This window comes from Onychomys torridus, chromosome 2, assembly GCF_903995425.1.
Source record: "Onychomys torridus chromosome 2, mOncTor1.1, whole genome shotgun sequence".
Lineage (NCBI taxonomy): Eukaryota > Metazoa > Chordata > Mammalia > Rodentia > Cricetidae > Onychomys > Onychomys torridus.
The window spans coordinates 117,468,231-117,487,299 of NC_050444.1; the positions used below are offsets into that span (position 1 = coordinate 117,468,231).

At 42.2% G+C, this 19,069-nt stretch overlaps 1 protein-coding gene across 1 annotated transcript in view; it reads left to right on the plus strand.

Moving 5' to 3' along the window:
* Positions 1-19,069, plus strand: part of Cachd1 (cache domain containing 1) — a 212,348-nt gene that overhangs the window by 135,426 nt on the left and 57,853 nt on the right. The gene's annotated exons all lie outside the window — the stretch shown is intronic.

Below are 19,069 nucleotides of genomic sequence, written 5' to 3' on the forward strand. Positions count from 1 at the left end.
AGACTCACATAAATTATAAACCATTCTTCGATTTATTTATCCAAAACCGGGTCATATATCCCTCCATCCAACACATATGTGCATTCTTTTCCTTAAAACAACCCTCACCAGATCTCCACTTTCTAAATTGACTGCTTGTGCCTGATTCCATCCAAATAACTAAAGTTTGACAGCACATGTGGTGTATTATGGTGCTTTCCTGCTTTTATCTTTAGTTTCTCACTCTTTTTTTTTTCTTTTAAATTCCTGTTGAGCTATTTTCTTGTGCATGACCTGATCCCTAAAGAGAGTTTATTTGAAGAGTCCAAGGAAATTTGCCTCTTGCTCTCTTGAATTATGCAACTGAGCCAAGAGCAGAAGTAGATATGGTCTTTCTTACTGAATGGAAAAGTCTCTAGGCTTCATTATGTTTGATTTAAAGAGCATTTGAAGTTGCAAAGTCCGATCTTGGTAACCTTGCAGTCTTCCCTGAGATACAGGATTGGGGGGTAGCAGGGGCATTGAGAAGTTGGTAAAGGTAGATGCTGCAGGAGGTACCAGTGGGCCCAAGAGACTGTAGACTCTCCTTACTTTGCTGACTTCAGTGTGTCCTTCAATGGTCAATGGCCGTGACTCCCTGTGTCCTGTAGGTTTTTCTCTGTCCTTTCCAATACAGATGGCCCCTAGCTCCCAAAGGCTTGACTTATACTCATTTTTCAGCCTCATGTTACTACTGAGTCTAAATGCACTCAGTAAAAACTGCCCTTGGACTTGGGGTCTTGCAGTGTGCAGTGTTATGGTCTCTCCTCAGTCTGGACAGTGGAAAAGAGCTACCACTCCCAGCTGGTCTGGCACTTGCTCTCAGGAGCAAACAACATGAACTCCACCTTTAGAGTCCCTAAGCTAGGGTGATGAGTAGGGTAGGCATATTAATTGCATTTTTGGTATGCTGTTAGCTTACAGTGGGTTTGTTGAGACATGGCCCCATCATAAATCAAGAAGCAGCTTTACCATAAAAACTGCCCGTTAGATAACTGTTAGCAGGGCTGGTAGCTTGTTTAGCATTCACAAGGCCCTGGGTTCAGTCTCCACCACAATCAATCAGTCAATCAATCAATCAATCAATCAATCAATCATTAGTGGATTTCTCCTAGTAACAATGTAGTGAACACACTACATTCTTCCTAAAAGAAAAGTACAAAACATAAAGATATTGGTTCCTTTTTATTTCTTTGTGATTGCATTTCCGTCATAAATATGTAATGGTTATAAAAACTTCTAAAATCTATTAAATCACTGAGAACTATGATTTGGTTTTTATCCTTCTAATATGCATTTATTTACATGTATAGGTACACACAAAATTAGGTGCAAAACACAGGGTCCTTTTTCTTAACCCTAATTTTCCCTTCAAGCTGTTACTAAGAGTTTTTCAGCTTCTCACAGTAAACCTTTGTGGTTACTTGCATATCATTGTAACTAGGACCTGGCTAAAGCCATTTTAGGGCAGATTTATTTTGGCTCATGACTCCATCATAAAGCAAGACATGGCAGCACATCACTAGACCTCATGGCAGGGGCTTATGGTACATTCACATGGTGGAAGACAGGAAGCCGAGTACATGGGGCTAGAAAGGGGTACGTATATAACCCTCAAAAGCTCACTCCTTGTCACCTGCTTTGCCAGCCAGTCCCCTCCTCCTAAAGGCCCCACTAAAACAGCATCCCAAGTTGGGACCAATAGTTCAAAACACAAACCTGTGGAGATATTTCAGATCCAAACTATAATATCTATTATGCTCACTTCAGATGTTCTTTTCCTATTTGCTAGTTTGAGACAGGGTCTCACTATATAGCCCTGGCTGGCCTCAGATTCACAGAGATTCACCTGCCTCTGCCTCTCCAGTGCCTAGATTAAAGGTGTATGCCACCATGCCCAGCTAGGATATTTTGTAAGCTATTAGGTGACATTTAAAAACATCACAAAGAGCAGAGCATGCTAGAGTATGATATATATTTATGGTGTATTCGGTTTCCATGGACAGAACCCACTTTTTTAGCTTAAGAAATATGACCTAAAAAACTCCTATGCACACATCTATACATTGTTACAATACTATAGTGATAGTTATATGACAGTGTTGACGCAGCCAATCCACTCCAGGTCAACACTCAGACTCTTTCACTTTATCATGACATTTAAAGTGCTGAGTGTGACCGAATGTTTGGCCTGACCACCTTGTGCCAGTTGACGTGTGAACCTTATCCTTAAAGTCATCCTTCAGTTTCCAGAAAAGTCATCCTGTACTGTTTGCCATCACTGCTGAGGTCTTCTCATTCATCTCCCAAGGTTCCTTCTCCTTTTCTCTTCAGCATTCATGTCTTTTTTCCACCTCCTCAGTTCCTCGCAGCTTCCGAGGTGAGCTCAAACCTCAAGCCCCAGCCCACTGCTGAGGGTACTGACCGAGCAATCATCACTTCATCCCTGGGAGACTGTCTCTCCATGGTTCCCTTTTGACTGTCATGTTACACACACACACACACACACACACACACACACACACACGAGAGAGAGAGAGAGAGAGGGGGGGGGGGAGGGAGGGAGAGGGAGGGAGAGAGAGAGGGAGGGTGTGTGTGTGTGTGTGTATGTGTATGTGTGTGTGTGTGTGTGTGTGTGTGTGTGTGTGTGTGTATGTGTATGTGTATATGTATACACATACTTCCTTTACTTATCCGCTGCTAGCTGCCCATGATTGTTCCCAGGAGCCGCCTTATTTTTTTTTTGTTTTTTCTTTTTTGTTTTTTCTTTTTTGTTTTTTGTTTTTTGTTTTTGTGGAGCTGAGGATCAAACCCAGGGCCTTGTGTTTGCTAGGCAAGCACTCTACCACTGAGCTAATTCCCAACCCCAAGAGGAACCCTTCTATACTGTTTCTGGGAATATATCCTGGTGTACTCACTATGGAAATCAGCCTTAGAGGTTCTCAAGGAAGTCATATGACCCAGTTATAACCACTCTAATATATACCTGAAACACTGTAAGTCAGCATTCCACAGAGATAATTGTACATCCACAGTTACTGCTATGTTGTCACAGAAGCTAGGAAATGGAACAAGCATGGGAACCAAGCCGAATTGTGCTGTGTGGGATGGTAGGTGTCTTTATAGCTGCAGTGATGACTTTTGCCAACCCCAGGGCACCATGGGAGTCAGGGTGCCTTCTATGTTCTGTTGCTTGAGTTGCCAGTTTTTCTTCTAAGTTCACTCGAGTATTTGTTCTTACTATAGAATGTTAAGTTTTTATCCTGGACAGCTCCCTGACGCCCTTCTTATATGCTAAGTGCCCAATGCAATACCTTCCCTTTAACAGCACCACAATGCAATGCCATTTCTATAACAGGTACAGAAATTAATCCTTGTTGAATGGAGGGAGTTAGGGTTGTGTGTGTCCTTGTTTTTTATCTTTATAACAGATATCTTAGTTACTGTTCCATTGCTATAAAGGGACACCTTGACCAAGGCAGCTTACATCCTGGCATCAGGCAAAGAGAGAGGAAGAAAGAGACTGGGTCTGGCATGGCTTTTTGAACCTCAAAGCCTACCCCCCAACTCCTCCTCCAACAAAGCCACACCTCCCATTTCTTCCTAAACAGCACACCAATTGGGAACCAAACATTCACATTTATGAGCCTATGGGAGGCCATTCTTATTCCAACACCATGGTAGGATAACCAAGGCTTTTGAAGAACATCTGTGGGAAATTACTGTGATTTCTTCTCAGGTCTCACTGGTTTCCAGGGCTTAACAGACAACCTGCACAGAGAAATGTCTTACCATCTATATAAAAGTGACCCACATTACCCAGATGAGTAATCGCATTCACAAAATGTACTCATGTAAAGACATTGTTTCTTTGTCATACTCTTAGTATGGTCCTGTTCCGTAGATGACAATCCAGAGAAATCAGCTCATATAAACTGAAATAGCAAGTGACTAACCACTATAGCCCAGCGAATGGCCTTCCTGCCCTAGAATGCCATTGTTGAGATGTTTCTCAGACTCTCCCCATGACCTGATATTTGAAATTCCTTGTGTGTAAAACCAAGCCTGTGATCTCCCTACTCACCCCCATCTCTCTGGCCCATTTTTCAAAATTCAGTTAAGAGCAGCTTTGTTACCTTAGCCTGAGATCCAGAAATAGCCTCAGCCCCTACCCCCTGCTCCTTTGTAAAGACTTCTCAAAGGTGACAGTTTTATGTCAGGTACAGTACTAGACTTCAGAGTTTGTGGTCTCAGAGAACTCACATTCTTGTTAATGTTAATATTGTTGGGAAAGAGGACAGGAGAAAAACCAGCAGTTAGGAACAAAGGCTGGAGCATGTGACCTGGGACCCAGCTCCGAAAAGGGTATTAAAAGATAACAGGAATTATCCAGGTGATGGAGAGGAGCTTGTGGCGCATTCTGGAAACAAAACATGTGCAGCCAAGATGGATTGTTGTTTCTAGGGTTGGCTGAGCCATATTTTATAGATTATATCAGAGGAGCTTGGGTTACTTTTGGGTTGTTTTTTAAAATTTATTATTGCTATTATTATTATTATTATTATTATTATTATTATTATTATCATTATCAACTTTGAAGCCAAGTAACTGGCAGTTGGGAGAAGATTGGAGCTTTGTGGAAAATGAGAAGGAAAAGCTAGACATGTACAATTAAATTGACCTTAGAAGGGAACCTGGGCAGTGCTGGAAGGTGGACGGACAGGCTCAGTGGAGACTTCTCATTGAGGTTGCTTGACTGAGAAAAGTAGATTCCGTGACAACTGAGGATACAGGAAGGTCCCACTAATGTCAACTAATGTGTGTTTTTAAAGCGAACCAGTCTAGAAAAACTAAGTAACCAGATGAGATAATAGAGAATGATGTTTATTTATTTGCCCCAATCACAGCTACTTTCTAGCATCCCAGTAGGTAGCCTGTTTAAAACAAACAGGAACGATTATGAGCTCCCAGCCCCAGGATTCAGAACACTGGCATGGGAAAGGTTGGGACCCTGTAGGTTTCAGAAATTGGTGGTGGCAATCAGCCAGGCTTGGAAACAATGTTTTTGTTACTTTGATGTTATTTCTCCCATGAATGCATGGAGAACACCCAGGCATTGGGGTCCTCTGGGAGTCTCTACGGGAGAGGAAGGAAGAAGGGACATTCCTGGGTTTGGACTGACCCGAGCTCTATTATAGTTCTCTAAGTCTCAAATGAGTTAAGGACAGACTGGTTGTTTTTTGTTTTGTTTTGTTTTTTCATCATATCATTAACTAGAAAAAACTAACTTGGAACAAAATCAAGTTTGAGTGTGTTCTTTTCTTGGTATTGGGCTAAAATATATGGGAGGAGATAGGAAAGGATCGTAGAGTTAACTGTGGAACCAAGCTTAGGCAGCCGACATTAACTGGGCTTTAGTTAGAGTGATCTGTGGATTGGCAAGATCATTGGGCGCCATGGTCTGAGTCCCATTCATAGTTCAAGGCTGAAGTCACTCTTCGCTTCTTGAATCATTCAGCTATCAATAAGAATAAAGGAACCTCTTTAGTCAACCTCCATATTCTGTCTCCTTTTAGCAAATATGCACTTGGAACTTTAACCTCTGCATGTTTTGGTTTCTAGAATGATAAATAAAACCTACCTTATAGGGTTGTTGGATTAAAGAACTGAGGTATCGTATGCAAAAGAATTGCTAAATATCTGTGAATAGACAGGCACTTAATATAATTGCCCTCTTAGAGCTTCATAAATAGAACTCAGGTCTCTGATATAGACCATCCAGAGTACATGGTCAAATAGTACTCAGATGTCAGGGGTGGGAGCTGGAGAGGTGTGATCGGGTATAATGACCAATGCCAGAAGCTTTATTTGGAGTCCTCGAAATGTTAATTTGTTTTACTACTTTCCAAAATGTTTACTATTTCACAGGCTGTTACTGAGTCCCACTATGTAAATTCTGGTCTGTCTAGGAGGCCTGTGTCTCTGAGCTGTGTGCTTAAGACAGCTCTCCTGTTTTCTATTTGGCCAGCCATGGGAAGTAGGGACTTGGTATATTTGACTGGGTAGTGTTGAGTAAGTATCAGAATACCTAGAGTTCTTTAGGTAGGAGACAAGCTTTCCATTATGAAGACTTTCTTTTTGTACTTGAAGCTGTTGGGCAATATCATTGAACAGATAAAAGGTAGAGCCTAACTCTTGAGTGTTTTGTAATCCATGTCTTTCCTAATCCATTGGAAACTGATAGGAATTAGGGCAGGGTTGTTTTGTTTGTTTATTTCTTTTTAGCTGCAGGGCCTGGTGATAGACAGCCCAGTTAAATAGAATAGTTAAATATAAAGGAAACATTTGAAGGCCAGAGAATCTGGGCTCCATATGTTACAGTGATTTATAGAAAGTCACTACTGTCTATGCTGGTGACCCTTGAGACTCAGTAAATGAGAAATAAGGGACACCTGAAAAGGGAAAGGTGCAGTTTTTCAGCTGCTTATCAGAGCAGTTTGTATGCTGTGGTTTAAAAAAAAACAAAAACAGCTGGGTATGATGGCACACACTTTAATCATAGCACTTGGAGGCAGAGGCAGGTAGATCTCTGAGTTCAAAGCCAGCATGACCTACAGTGAGTTCCAGGACAGCCAGAGCTGCATGATAGAGAGACCCTGTCTTCAAAAAGACCAAAAAAGTAAAACCATTGGCTATTTCAAAATGGTTTGTCTTTGCTTAGAATGGTGTAGACCTGTAAAAAGAAGATGTCAATTTTGTAAATGTCCTTCCACAGCTAGTGACAGTCTATAGTTTTCCAGAGGACATGCTTCCATTTCATGATATTTGTTTGTTTGTTTGTTTGCATTTTGTAGTGCAGAAATCAGGTGGCTCCTATATTCAGGGTCCTTACCAGGTAGATGTCTTGGGCAAGAATGTGCTGGCATACGGGAGACCCCACCCAGGGTGCTTCTCTCCACTGAACCCTCTCCTGTGTTCACACTGCTGCAAGCAGAAAAGCTGCTCTTCGTGTCACTACATGAGGAAGGTTCCGGAAAGATGTGAAAGGCAGGAGGGAGGGAAGAAAGTAAGGAGAGTCAGAAAATCCACTGCTCAGAATGCAACCTCCTAGATTTAGGAATTACGTGGCCCCAATAAAACTTTCTCACCTGCCACTGATTTTGTTTTCTCCTTGTAAAAGGACATTATCTGAATCTATAAAAGGCTTTGTTATGACAAAAAATGTCTAGAACATCGTCCAACCCATTATTATAATTTTTATTTTAACTCCCGTCTCTCTTGTCTCTGATTGTCAACTCGAGTTGGACTAACAGCTCCACATCTTATCAGTCTTTTATTATTCAACTGTTTAATTTTTAGAAGCATTTTGATCTTCTCTGAGATACTGCAATCTCTTGTTAACCCAAATGAAGACCAATACTAACTTAGGAAGCAATGAGAACCCTGCTGTGTTCCTGCCTGGATATGCCACTATAGAAGTTGTTTTGGTTTTCCTTTTGTTTTTCATCAGCTTGATGCAAGCTAGAATCATCTGGGAAGAGGGAACTCACTGGAGGAACTGCTTCTGTAAGATGAACCTATAGGCAAGCCTAAGGCACTTCTCCATTGGTGAATTCTTGGGAGAGTTGCTCAAACTATAACTCAGAAAGGAAGCGAACGTCAAAAGACACTGGCACCCCTCCCCTTCACTCTAAGACTTTTGAAGTAATAGGCCGGCCCCAAGAAATTGGAATTTCCCCAGTAATCTCATGCTGGCATCCTGGTGCCAGCCAGCCCAAAGGAGAGCTTGTCTCCTGGAAAGAGATGTAGTACAGCACTAACAACTGATCAGATAATTTTTTGAAGAGATGAGCCAAGATAGAAGTGATGTTCGGGACCACACCTCAACAAGGACTGCTTAACCATGCATACCCTTTGCGTCCTATTTAAAGCTAAATGTCACGTTAGGATCTGGAAGATGAACCTAGGAAAGTCACTGGGCGTCTCTCTTCCTCTTCCCAAAGGACCACGTTGAATCTCCTATTGTGTCTTTGATTTGGGTTACTTAATTGGCCTATTTGAGGTGAAGTAGCCAAACCTAATCTGTTAAGGTCTGTAAGGGCCGAGACTCTGACCCTAACTATGCTAACAAAACTGCTTCCCAATTGTAACAAAGACCTACTACTAAACTCTTCTAAATGCACAGGGAAAGAAGTATCTAGATTGCTCTGAACCTGTATTTTGAATATTGTCTCATTGAGACAGAAATGTAAATTTCTGTCTACCTTGAAGTTGATTGCCCAACCCTGAACTTATGACTTTTATTTTTAAAAATTAATATTTTTTATGTGTATGAGTATTTGCCTGTATGTATGTCTCTGTACCACATTTGTACAGTGCCCTCAGAGGCCAGAGGTGGTGAGTCCCCTGAGACTAGAGTTACAGATGGTTATAGGCAGTTTTATCCAAATGCTTCTCACCCCTAGGCTTGGTTCCTATGTTTCCAAGCTTCGGGTATTACTTCTATAATTACTTTATTTCTTGAGATGAGAGGACACTTCCTCATGTGAGACCACAGCCTGAGATGACTCCCACAGCCTAACGGCTGGGACTTAGTTGTCTCCATTTTGCTCATCTAAATATTTTAATTAGATATTTTAATATAGCTAGTATAGTGTCCACTGATACCATCTCAATCACTAGGAAGTAAAAATACTAATCTTTTCCTCTTTTTCATTTCTCCCCATTTTCTATATACTTTTTAAAAAGTAGCTAGAAATTTGTTTTTATTTTTATTTTTCTGTTCATTTTATTTATTTGTTTGTTTATTGAGACAGGGTCTCACCATGTAGCTCTGGCTGGCCTTGAACTTATAGAGATCTGCTTACTTCTGCCTCTCAAGTGCTGGTGTTACAGCAAGCAGTGTGCTACAACATCCAGCTGGAAATTTGTTCTTTTCTAAGTTCAGTCTCCCACTTACAGTGGTCCAACTTACTATTTTTTGACTTTTTGCTAGTACAAAAGGGCTAGCCATTCTGGAGAAATCATACCTTGAACTTTAAGTTTCTATCTTTTCCTGGGTTGTGGATATGTAGCATGAGGCATGATGCTGGGCAGCAGCAGGGATTGGCAGATGCTCCGTCAGCTGATGACCCCAAGAGCATGTAGTCTATATGCTATAGAGTGAACTATATTGCTAGTCTCCACATTCCATCCCATTTCCATGAAGTGCATATCTATGATATTTTCAACACTTTAGCATAAAATGGGCTTTGTCTTGATTTTGCCCAACAATAAGTTAATACAAGTGTTCTACGTCCATTCAAGATAGGCTCATCTTGATTATAGACCATGAACACATTTTTAGCTTAGGATATTTTCAGTTTGTGGGCTAACCCGATTGTAAGTTGAGCACCAGTACTTCCCTTCTCTTGACTATCAAGATTTGCCTCTTTCCTCTTCTGGTTTCTAAAGGGAATTTGTGAACACTTTTTCCAAATCCATCACTTTACAGTTGAAAAAGCTGGAATCTCACAGGGGGCAGAAGCCACAGATCACATGTTCTAAGAGTGTTTACTTTTTAAAAAAGGGAGAGGGGAATTGGACTGTGGTAGGCTCTGGGAATGTGACAGACAAAGTGATATTGGTTCCCACCCTGGTGTCACTCACAGCTCCTCAAAGTGGGCAGTGCTAAAGGACCAGCTATAAAAATGTCACATAGAAAATTATCAGCTTTTGCTGAGAGGCACAATATTGGATATGAAGATGCTGGCTGAAGGTCATCAGGGATTGGCCTCCGAGAAGCTGAAATTTAAAGCAAAATTGGAAGGCTAAGGAAGAACTGATTGGATGGAGGAAAGTGTTATCCAGGACTAAGGATAGCCTTGGAAGAGGGCATGGCACATTTGTGGGAGTAAAAGCATTAGCTCTTTTTTTTGTTTTCTTTTTTTTTTTCTTTTTTTTTTTTTTAACAGCATTAGCTCTGATGTCCAGTCCTGCACACGGAAGACAGGAGGGAGCCTGGAGATGAGGGTCAGGCTAGCCTGGGCCTTTCTGAGTTTGGATTTAACAGTAGATGTAAGATAGTGGGAAACCTTTGCAAGCTGGGTGTGCTGTACATCTCAGAGAGATGCTTTTGGATTCACCTGGAGAGTAATTTTAAGGTCAGATAGTTTGCCAGACTTAAAAGATGGGGCCTAATCCTGTGGCTTCTCATTCTGGGTCCATTCTGTGTCGTCGGAGTCTTCCTGTAAGAAATAAGTACCAGCATGAATTAGATAGAAGTGCAATGGAGGGCTGTGTAGTGTCCAAACAGCTTGCATAGTTCTCCCCACATTAGTGTTGAAAGAAGGCGTATGGCTCACATCACTAACCTGTGGTAAATTCCCAGAAGGATTAAGATCTGTCTATTGTGGAGCTTCTCAGTCAGGTAAAAACTCTCTCTCTCTTATCAACTGCTCTAGGCATTGTCTAATGTCGCCTTGAGCAGCTCCTGCTGCGATTGTTTATCAAGCTTCCTCCCCCACAGCTCTATACTGTCTACGCTGTCTTCCCACTACACCAGCCTGTGGGTCAGCGACAAACACCATGACATTGGTTTCCAGCTAGTACACATCAGTTGTAACAGTTCAACAGTTTATTTCTTCTTATTTCTTATTTCAATTATAAAATCATATTTGGTATATCTCATCAATTTATTTACATCCTCTAGTTACCAACTAATACAACTTAGTATTTTAAGAAACACTTCACTCACACATATGCATTTATTCTGCCTCTAGAGAAATACCCAGCATGCTTTTTATCTGGTGACTGCTAATTCATACGTGTTTCCTTTAGCTTCCAACTACCTTTTCTTTGTCTTAGTTTGTTTTATTAAGATTTAAAGTGTGTGTGTGTCTGTGAACATAGGTGACTTCAGAGTCCAGAGATAGCACATCCTCTGGAACTGACATGACAGGCAGTTGTGAGCTACCCGATATGCATTCTGGGAATCCGACTCAGGTCCTTTGGGGAACAGTACATGCTCTTCACCACTGAGTCATCCCTCTAGCCCCTGTTTTAATTTCTTTGATTTTTGTAATTGCCTCACTCTGTGTAGTCCAGGCTAGCCTCCAGCTTAGGTTCTTCTAAGAACAGGCCGGGTTCAGTGTTGTAGTTCTTGATTTACACAAGTGCTGTAGTGTCCTGGAAAGAGCAAAGGTTTTAGACCCAAGTATTTTCCAGGTCAAACAACAGTCTTAACCTTGGATCCTTGAGTAAGTTAGTTGCCTCTGTAACATGGGGTTAAAAGTGCATGCTCACAGTTTGGGGATGAAAACTGGCGCACAGTGTGTGAAACTTCTGTGTGAAGTAGCGTAGCTTCTCACTGTTCTATTAGCAAAACAGCTTGACTGAAGTATAGTTGATATCCAATAACTCTCATGTTTAACATGTTCAGTTTATACATTTGACATGACTAAGCACACACACCCCCATTATCCTGTGAATAGGCTTTTAATATCCATTTACCTGTCAATTTCTGAGGTAGTTTTTGCTTTTTGTGTTTTGTTTGCTTATTTATCTTGGGACTGTTTGTTTGTTGTAGATAAAGTTTTTTCTCTTATATTTGAGAGTATAATAATTTCATCATTTCTCCCTTTCCTTTCCTCCCTCCAATCTTCCCATCTACTCCTCCTTGCTCTCTTTCAAATCCATGGCCTCTTTTCTTAAAAACACTGTTGTTGTGAGTGTAGATTGTGTGTGTGTCTGTGTGTGTGTCTGTGTGTGTGTGTGTGTTCCTAAATATAACCTGCTCTGTCTGAATATTACTCGTATATATGTTGTCAAGGCTGACCATTTGGTATTAGATAACAAATTTGTGTGTTCCTCCTGAGGAAGACTATTTCTTGCACTTAGCATTCCCTAGTTGCCTGTAGTCCTTTATATAGGGTTGAGGCCATGTGGGCTTTTCTCTGTCCACATTAGCGTGTCTGTTGTCATTGTTCAGCTTATGTTTAGACAGTCATGTTTGCTGTGAGACTTCACATGTGTAGCTTCTGATGATACTGGGAGACACAGTCTCACAGCAAACTCCCTAGCCCTCAGGCTCTTACAATTTTTCTACCTCTTCTTCCACAACGTTCCCTGAGCCGTAGGTGTGATAGTGTTTTCTAGATGCATCCATTAGGACTGTGCTGCACAACCCTGTATTTTGATTGATCGGGCTTTTCTGTAGTGGTCTCCATCTGGTGCAGAGAAGTTTCCTTGAAGATTACACTTGCCTTTGTAAGGGGAAAGTTTAGAAAGTAGTTAGGGATGGGACTGGTTTAAGTGATAGTTGTAGGTCCATGGCTTCACCAGCCCTGATTAGTTAAATAGGTTTCTAGTACCAGGTGTGGTTTCTCTCTTGTTAAGTGTGTCTTAAGAACAATTGCAGAGCTGTTGGTTACCACCAAGGTGTGCATGCCACTGCTGCACCCATAGGGACATGGTGCCAGGCCGTTGTTGTGATTTATCAGTGTCTTAGTGGGGCAGGACTGTTGGCTGTTTCTCTCCTTTGTAAGTTACATTGCATCTTCTGGTGCCACGAAAACTAGTCCTCAGGAGACACTCATTCCAGCTCACAGCCCTCTGGGCCCTGTTTCTGAAGTGCATTTTATCTTCAGCAATAGGAACTTACCTTCCACCCCTGGAGTGTTCTAGTTGAGGTCACTGTTGCTGTGATAAAACACCATGACCAAAGCAACTTGGGGAGGAAAGGGTTTATTTGGCTTACACTTCTTGATCATCATCTAAGGAAGCCAGGGCAGGAACTCAAACAGGGAAGGCATCTAGAGGCAGGAGCTGATGCAGAGGCCATGGATGGGGTGCTGCTTACTGGCTTGCTCATCATGGCTTAATCAGCCTGCTTTCTTATAGAACCCAGGACCACCAGTCCAGGGATGGCACCACTTACAATAGGCTGGGGCCTCCCTCATCAATCACTCATTAAGAAAATTCCTTCCAGCCAGATCTTATGGAGGCATTTTCTCAGTTGAGATTCCCTCTTTTCAGATAACTCTAGCGTATGTCAAATTGACATAAAACTGGCCAGCTCAGGGGGTAGCCAAAGGCAACAGCAATAGGCTTTATATTTGGGGAGTTTCTTGGACAACCTGGCCAACAACTCAAAAGAGGGCTTCTCATGCCTGGTGTTGGTTTTTCTCAGTGGGGGTCTCTGGCCCTTGGAGGAAACATTTTCAGCCCAGATAAGAAAAATTCATTTAAACTCTATATGTATATTTACCTAGAGAACTACATATATTTTGGGTTGTTTATTTATTTATTTTTGAGATAAATAGTTAATAGTATGAGGTGGTTTTATTTGCAAACTTTCTCGACAAAGCAGTCATGCATGAAGGAAAATGTGGCTGCCTTTGTAAAGCATATTTAAAATGGTCAATGCTTCCATACTGATTTAGTCAGAATATTTCATTTATTTTGGCTTTAGAGTTAGTAGAAAGTGAGCCTTTAGAATTTATACAACAGAAGTGTAGATCACATCAACCTGTGTGCTGCAGGTAGTTCTCAGAGAACGTGTGCCTGAATGTGGATGGAATGGGGAGCCAGCCCTCCAGGATCTTAGATCTAGGAATATAGAGTCTACAATTTACCTTAATGATAGTCATGCTGATTGTAAGGTGTCAAGAGATAACTCCCTTCCTCCAACCCTAGGACTTCAGAGCACACTGTATCTTCAAGGTTGGGTACCAACTTCTGTGAAGAATATTGATTTGTTGGCTGCCTTCTTTGTGTGTGTACAGAGTGATACAGACAGATACAAACATGCCTGCTAATGGTTTGAAGCCAAGTACCATGCATCCCAGGCCAGTAGTTTGGGCCCAGCTTTTTCCTGGACGTTTTCCAACACCCTTGAGGCAAGAAAAAGAAGTAGGTAGGGCCCTGTGTTGAGTTAGACACCACCTCAAGTGGCCAGAGCATGTAACTGATACAGGAATGGTGGAGAGCCCCTCTGGGTTGCCATCACAGTTAATAAGGCTCTCTTCACCTCTGCATCTAGGCCAGAGAGGGGCCTGCTTAGCTGTACGTGCTCGTTGTTGATGGATTACTTCTAGGTCCTGGGGGTCTCATTACCTTCATATTCATCTTCCTCTGCTAGTACCAGATAATGGATGAAATTTAATCATATGCCAAAGGACTCACGAGAAGGAGAATTTGAGAACCTTTGCCTATTGCACTCAGTGCAAGAATGATTGTGAGGATACAGAATGATCTTTTGTGGTGAGACTAAATGTATCACGCACTGTATGACTTCTGATTTATTTTTAAAACATTCCCGGTCCCATTGGCTCCCTTTTAATAGTTTGCTAGAGCCTGTTTATTGTTACAGATGTTACTTTTAAATGAGGTCATCGAGCTCTCCTTTACTTCCAAAGGCAGTGTTTGCCTTTTTATTGCAGGGGTTGGCAGGGCTTGCCTGCAGAACAGTGCAAATATGAGATCAAGGTTAAGGCTTCAGACCCCAGGAGGCAAAGAGAGAAGAGACCTCTCTGTGTCTGCACACACTCACATCAGCCAGACACCACCAGAGAGCATGCTCACTCCATCCAGGGCATGACCTTAACCAGGGCAAATTGCCTGGCAAGAGGCAGGAGACAGACATCATGATCTCAGATTGGCTTGAGTCATGTGCCCTCCTTGTTCAAAGTAAAACCTCAGGCATGTCACAAAAACTCTCTGAGCCCATTTCCTTATGTGCCTTAGAGATGATAACTTTTATTGCTTGGATTGCACATGGTGGGGGGGGGGGGTGGCGGCTGCCTTATGGCTCCTTAACAAATGTGGAGGAATTAAAAGCTGGTAATTACTAAAAAAAAATATATATATATATATATATATATATATATATATATATATACACGTTTGGAAATGCATACGACCTGCATGTCGTATATTTTGCATGGCTTTGGGGGAGAACCACTGACAACATATGGCTTGCCAATGACTTTTGTAAATATACTCTGATTGGCTCATAGCCACACTTGGTCAGTCACGTGCCTGTGGCTGCCTTCTTGCTATACTAGCAGAACTAGTTTTGTCCGATGGTATGATCTGGAAAGCCAGAGTTTCTCCTATGTGTCCTTCAACATAAGTTTAACACCACTATTCCCAACTGGAAAACTGTGCTGGGACTGGGAGGTGGTCCTTCGAACCATGGGGGAATGGGCATGTGTGGGAATTTGAACACTCCCCTACATGCCTGTAGCTTCCTGCCATTCTGGTTTAATTCCAGTACCTGAAACCTTCTGCATGCTAAGGTTGACTTGCTGAGGTTGGAATGAAATGGCAGAAATTCACCAGCACAGAGTTCCTATTGGGCAAGCCCAGCTCCGTGTTGCTAGACTGGAACCTTATTTCCCTTTACATAAAAATGGTCCTTGGTGTCACTGGGCATAAATTCCTGGAAGGAGGCTAGCTGACCAGCAGCACCTTGTGGCTTTTTAAAGGCACCATCATATCAAAAGTGAATTTCAGTGTAAAATGAGCCGTTTACTGACCAATGTCGTCATCTTTCTTTGTGTTTTGAGTGTTTTCATTGACAGGTGGGAACAGCTCTGATGCCAGACTGTGTCTCTACATGCCAGGAAGAAAGATGAAACTGACATTTTAACAATGATTGTATATTTTAATTGCTGTCTTGTTTGTTAATTCAGTCCTGGGAGAGCATATTGCCAGTGGCAGGAGGATGTATGCAAAGTAGGTAAAACTTTAAACATGATAAATCTCACTCAGAAAGAGACTGGAGCCAACTAGATTTTACTCTGGGTTCTGCTTTGTTCATGGCAACCAGAGATGATATGTGCATATATACTCTACCCTATCTATGCATGGATGGTATATGCTTATATGTTACCCTATGTACAGATATGTGCATATATATTCTACCCTATGCATGGATGATATGTGCTTATTTATATATTACCATATGTACAGATGATATGTGCATATATACTCTACCCTAGGCACGGATGGTATGTGCTTATATATTACCATATGCACAGATGATATGTGCTTATGTACTCTATTATATACACAGATAATATGTGCTTATATACTCTACCCTATGCACAGATGATATGTGCTTATACAATTACCATATAGATGGGTAATATGTGCTTATGTACTCTACCTTATACACAGATGATATGCCCTTATACTCTCTACCCTATGCACAACTGATATGTGCTTATACACCATAACTATGATACATTGGAGAGCTGACCTCGGCCTCTGGCTTCCTGTCTTGCTAGGTCAACATTTGTAAGGTGATACTACTACTCTATTCTCATGTCCCCATTTTCCACACAGGTTGCAATTTGGCATGCCATTTTAAGCAAGCCCAAATGCAAAAATCCATTGTGGTATATACAGGATAGCTTGCATTACATGTGGTAGATAGGAGGTACTCTCCTCCAGTGCTTATGGCCAACCCCAACTCATAACCTGGTAGATCTTCCCTATCCTTCAATAGCACCCCTAAACCTCATCTAAGATGCTCATCAGATATTGTGCTAATTAATCAGTAAAGAGGTCAGTGTGTATTTCTGATCTCCCTCAACGAGTTTGTCCCAGGCAAAGCACAGATTGGTTCTTTTGATCTCTTGCCTTCCATTCTACCAAGCAATTCCATTCTCATGACAGGCCAAGGACAAATGGAGAAGGGTTGATCAAAGTCTAGTGGACATCAGGATCATGGATACAATAGTGACCTGGAGGCTAGAGCACTTGAGAGCTGAAGCAAGAGCTTCCTGTGTTAGATAAGAATTTAGTCCAGCCAGCATGCTGAAGCATCCTGTCAGGCTAGCCACAGGGCTGAGTGCTAAAGAGATAGAGCAGACCGGCAACTTACCTTCTTGATGAAGCTCTCAAAGAAGGGAAGCCTTCATGGGGTTGCCTTGTTATGCCTTTGGACTGCCCAGGTACTATTGTTCCCAATTGTCCTGCCGGTCTTCCCATCTCCATTTTAGAACCTCAGTAGCCCTTGATGTTATGAATGGCATACAAGCATCACCCTTTTGTGTTTGATACTGAATTGTTGACTGAAGAATGTGAGAGTCAGAAGAGCCGTGTTTGAGACACCTTTCCACCTGCCAGATGTGGGTTTACATATATTCAGGAAATACTCAGTAGATGCTCTGTATTCATGGCTCCAGGCTCTGGAGGGACAAGGCCACATTGCTGCTTGTATGCACTTGAAATGGTATCTGGAGGGAAAAGTGTATGAGCTGTGCTTACACAGATAGGTACAAGCGTGGTAAATAAAAACAAAATTTGCTGGACTTCTGAAAGCTCTGTGAACCATCTTTAAGCACTCATTTTCTCATTTGCAACATGGAAATTAGACTACAGATTGAATTTGATCATGCACATGTTAAATGCAACACTACCATTGTTGTCAGAGTGTCAGAGTCACAGCCCAGCTAGAGAAACAAATCCTTACCTGGGCCACGTGGTCATTCAGAGCTATGTGTATACAGAGCTGTGTGTATGCTGCGTAGGCCACACCTCAGGCATTCCTGTTCTCTGCCGTTTCCCACACCGCTCCCTCCACAGTTCTGTTTGTCTCTCATTCTACTGGCATGTTGTCGACTACAGCAAGATGGGTTTTGCTCATCTTGATGGAGGCCACAGTGCATGGGGGCGGGGGGCGGGGATCTGTGTGGTAAAGTACTGAGTTGTTGTGGGAGTGAGTAAAAAGGCATAATGGCTCCAAGAAGGGAGCGGATTCTGACTGTGAGAAGAGCAAAACAACTTTCGGAAGCTCCACATGGTGACACTGGCAACCCCAGCATTCAGGGGCTCGGGCAGAAGGATTATGAGTTCGAGGACAGCCTGGACTACATGGTGAATTTGATGATAGCCTAGATTACATAGCACGATCTTGTCGATAATAATAATCATAGTAATAGGAATAACAGAACACTTTGAAAACTAGAGGCTAGGTCAGTGAAAATGCACTTGGCTGTAAAGGCATGAGACCTGGAGGAGAATCCCCAGAGCTCACATAGACCCAAGCACAGTAGCTGCATGTGTAATCCTGGTGAGAAGAGGGAGGGTTAAAGCTCTCAGGCCAGTTAGCATGGCATGCACAGTGGCAAACACTAAAAAGGGGACCTTGTTTCAAAGCAAGGTTGATTTCTGACTTCTACCCAGGAGCCTTGGCGTGTGTACACAATGTATCACATACATGCACATGCACGCCCGCAGGCACCTCCACGAATTGTTCTGTTGTTGTTGTTGTTTTGTTTTTTATTGTTTTGAGATAGGGTTTTTCTGTAGCCCTGGCCTCCCAGGAGCTCACTCTATAGACCAGGCTGGCCTTGAACTCAGAGATTTACCTGCTTCTGTCTCCCGAGTGCTAAGATTAAAGGTTTGCGCCACCACGGCCCAGCCCACAGATGGATTTTTAAAAGAAGAACAAAATTTAGAAATTCAAAATACACAGGTGGGCAGCACTTGGCTGAGGGAATGCTAAGGCTGATCCATGGTAGTATACAGCTATGTAGGAAGTCAGATAGCACAGCATGATGTAGGCACAGGAGCCAAGACACCAAGGTCTTGGTCCCGACTGGGGTGTTTTGACCAATGGCTTCAGTGTATTTCCCAACTCCAAAGCAATAATAGTACTATCACCCACATGCTAGAGTTGCTTAATGAATGAGACGTCATAACGTAAAAGCCAGCTTCTGTGTCAGCTCTGGGGATGCGGAATCATTTTGCCACTCACTGAGTAGCAGAGTTCCTAAACGATACAGTTCTGGCCCTTCAAATACCATCTGTGCTGTTTCCATTACTGTGAAGTGAGACTAGTGAAGGCGAGCTCAAAGTCACAGGTCTAGACCCTGGAAGGTCTATTAGCAGTTTCCATGGTTAGAGAATGGACCTCACACCAGCGAGTGTACACTAGCCTATCATGGACCAGCCACATGAGAAGAAAGATTAGAGCAAATGAAATTATTGTAATGGAAAAATAACCAGGACATAGAACGTCACCCACCATGTGAAGAAGAATAGATTCTCTTGAGTGAAA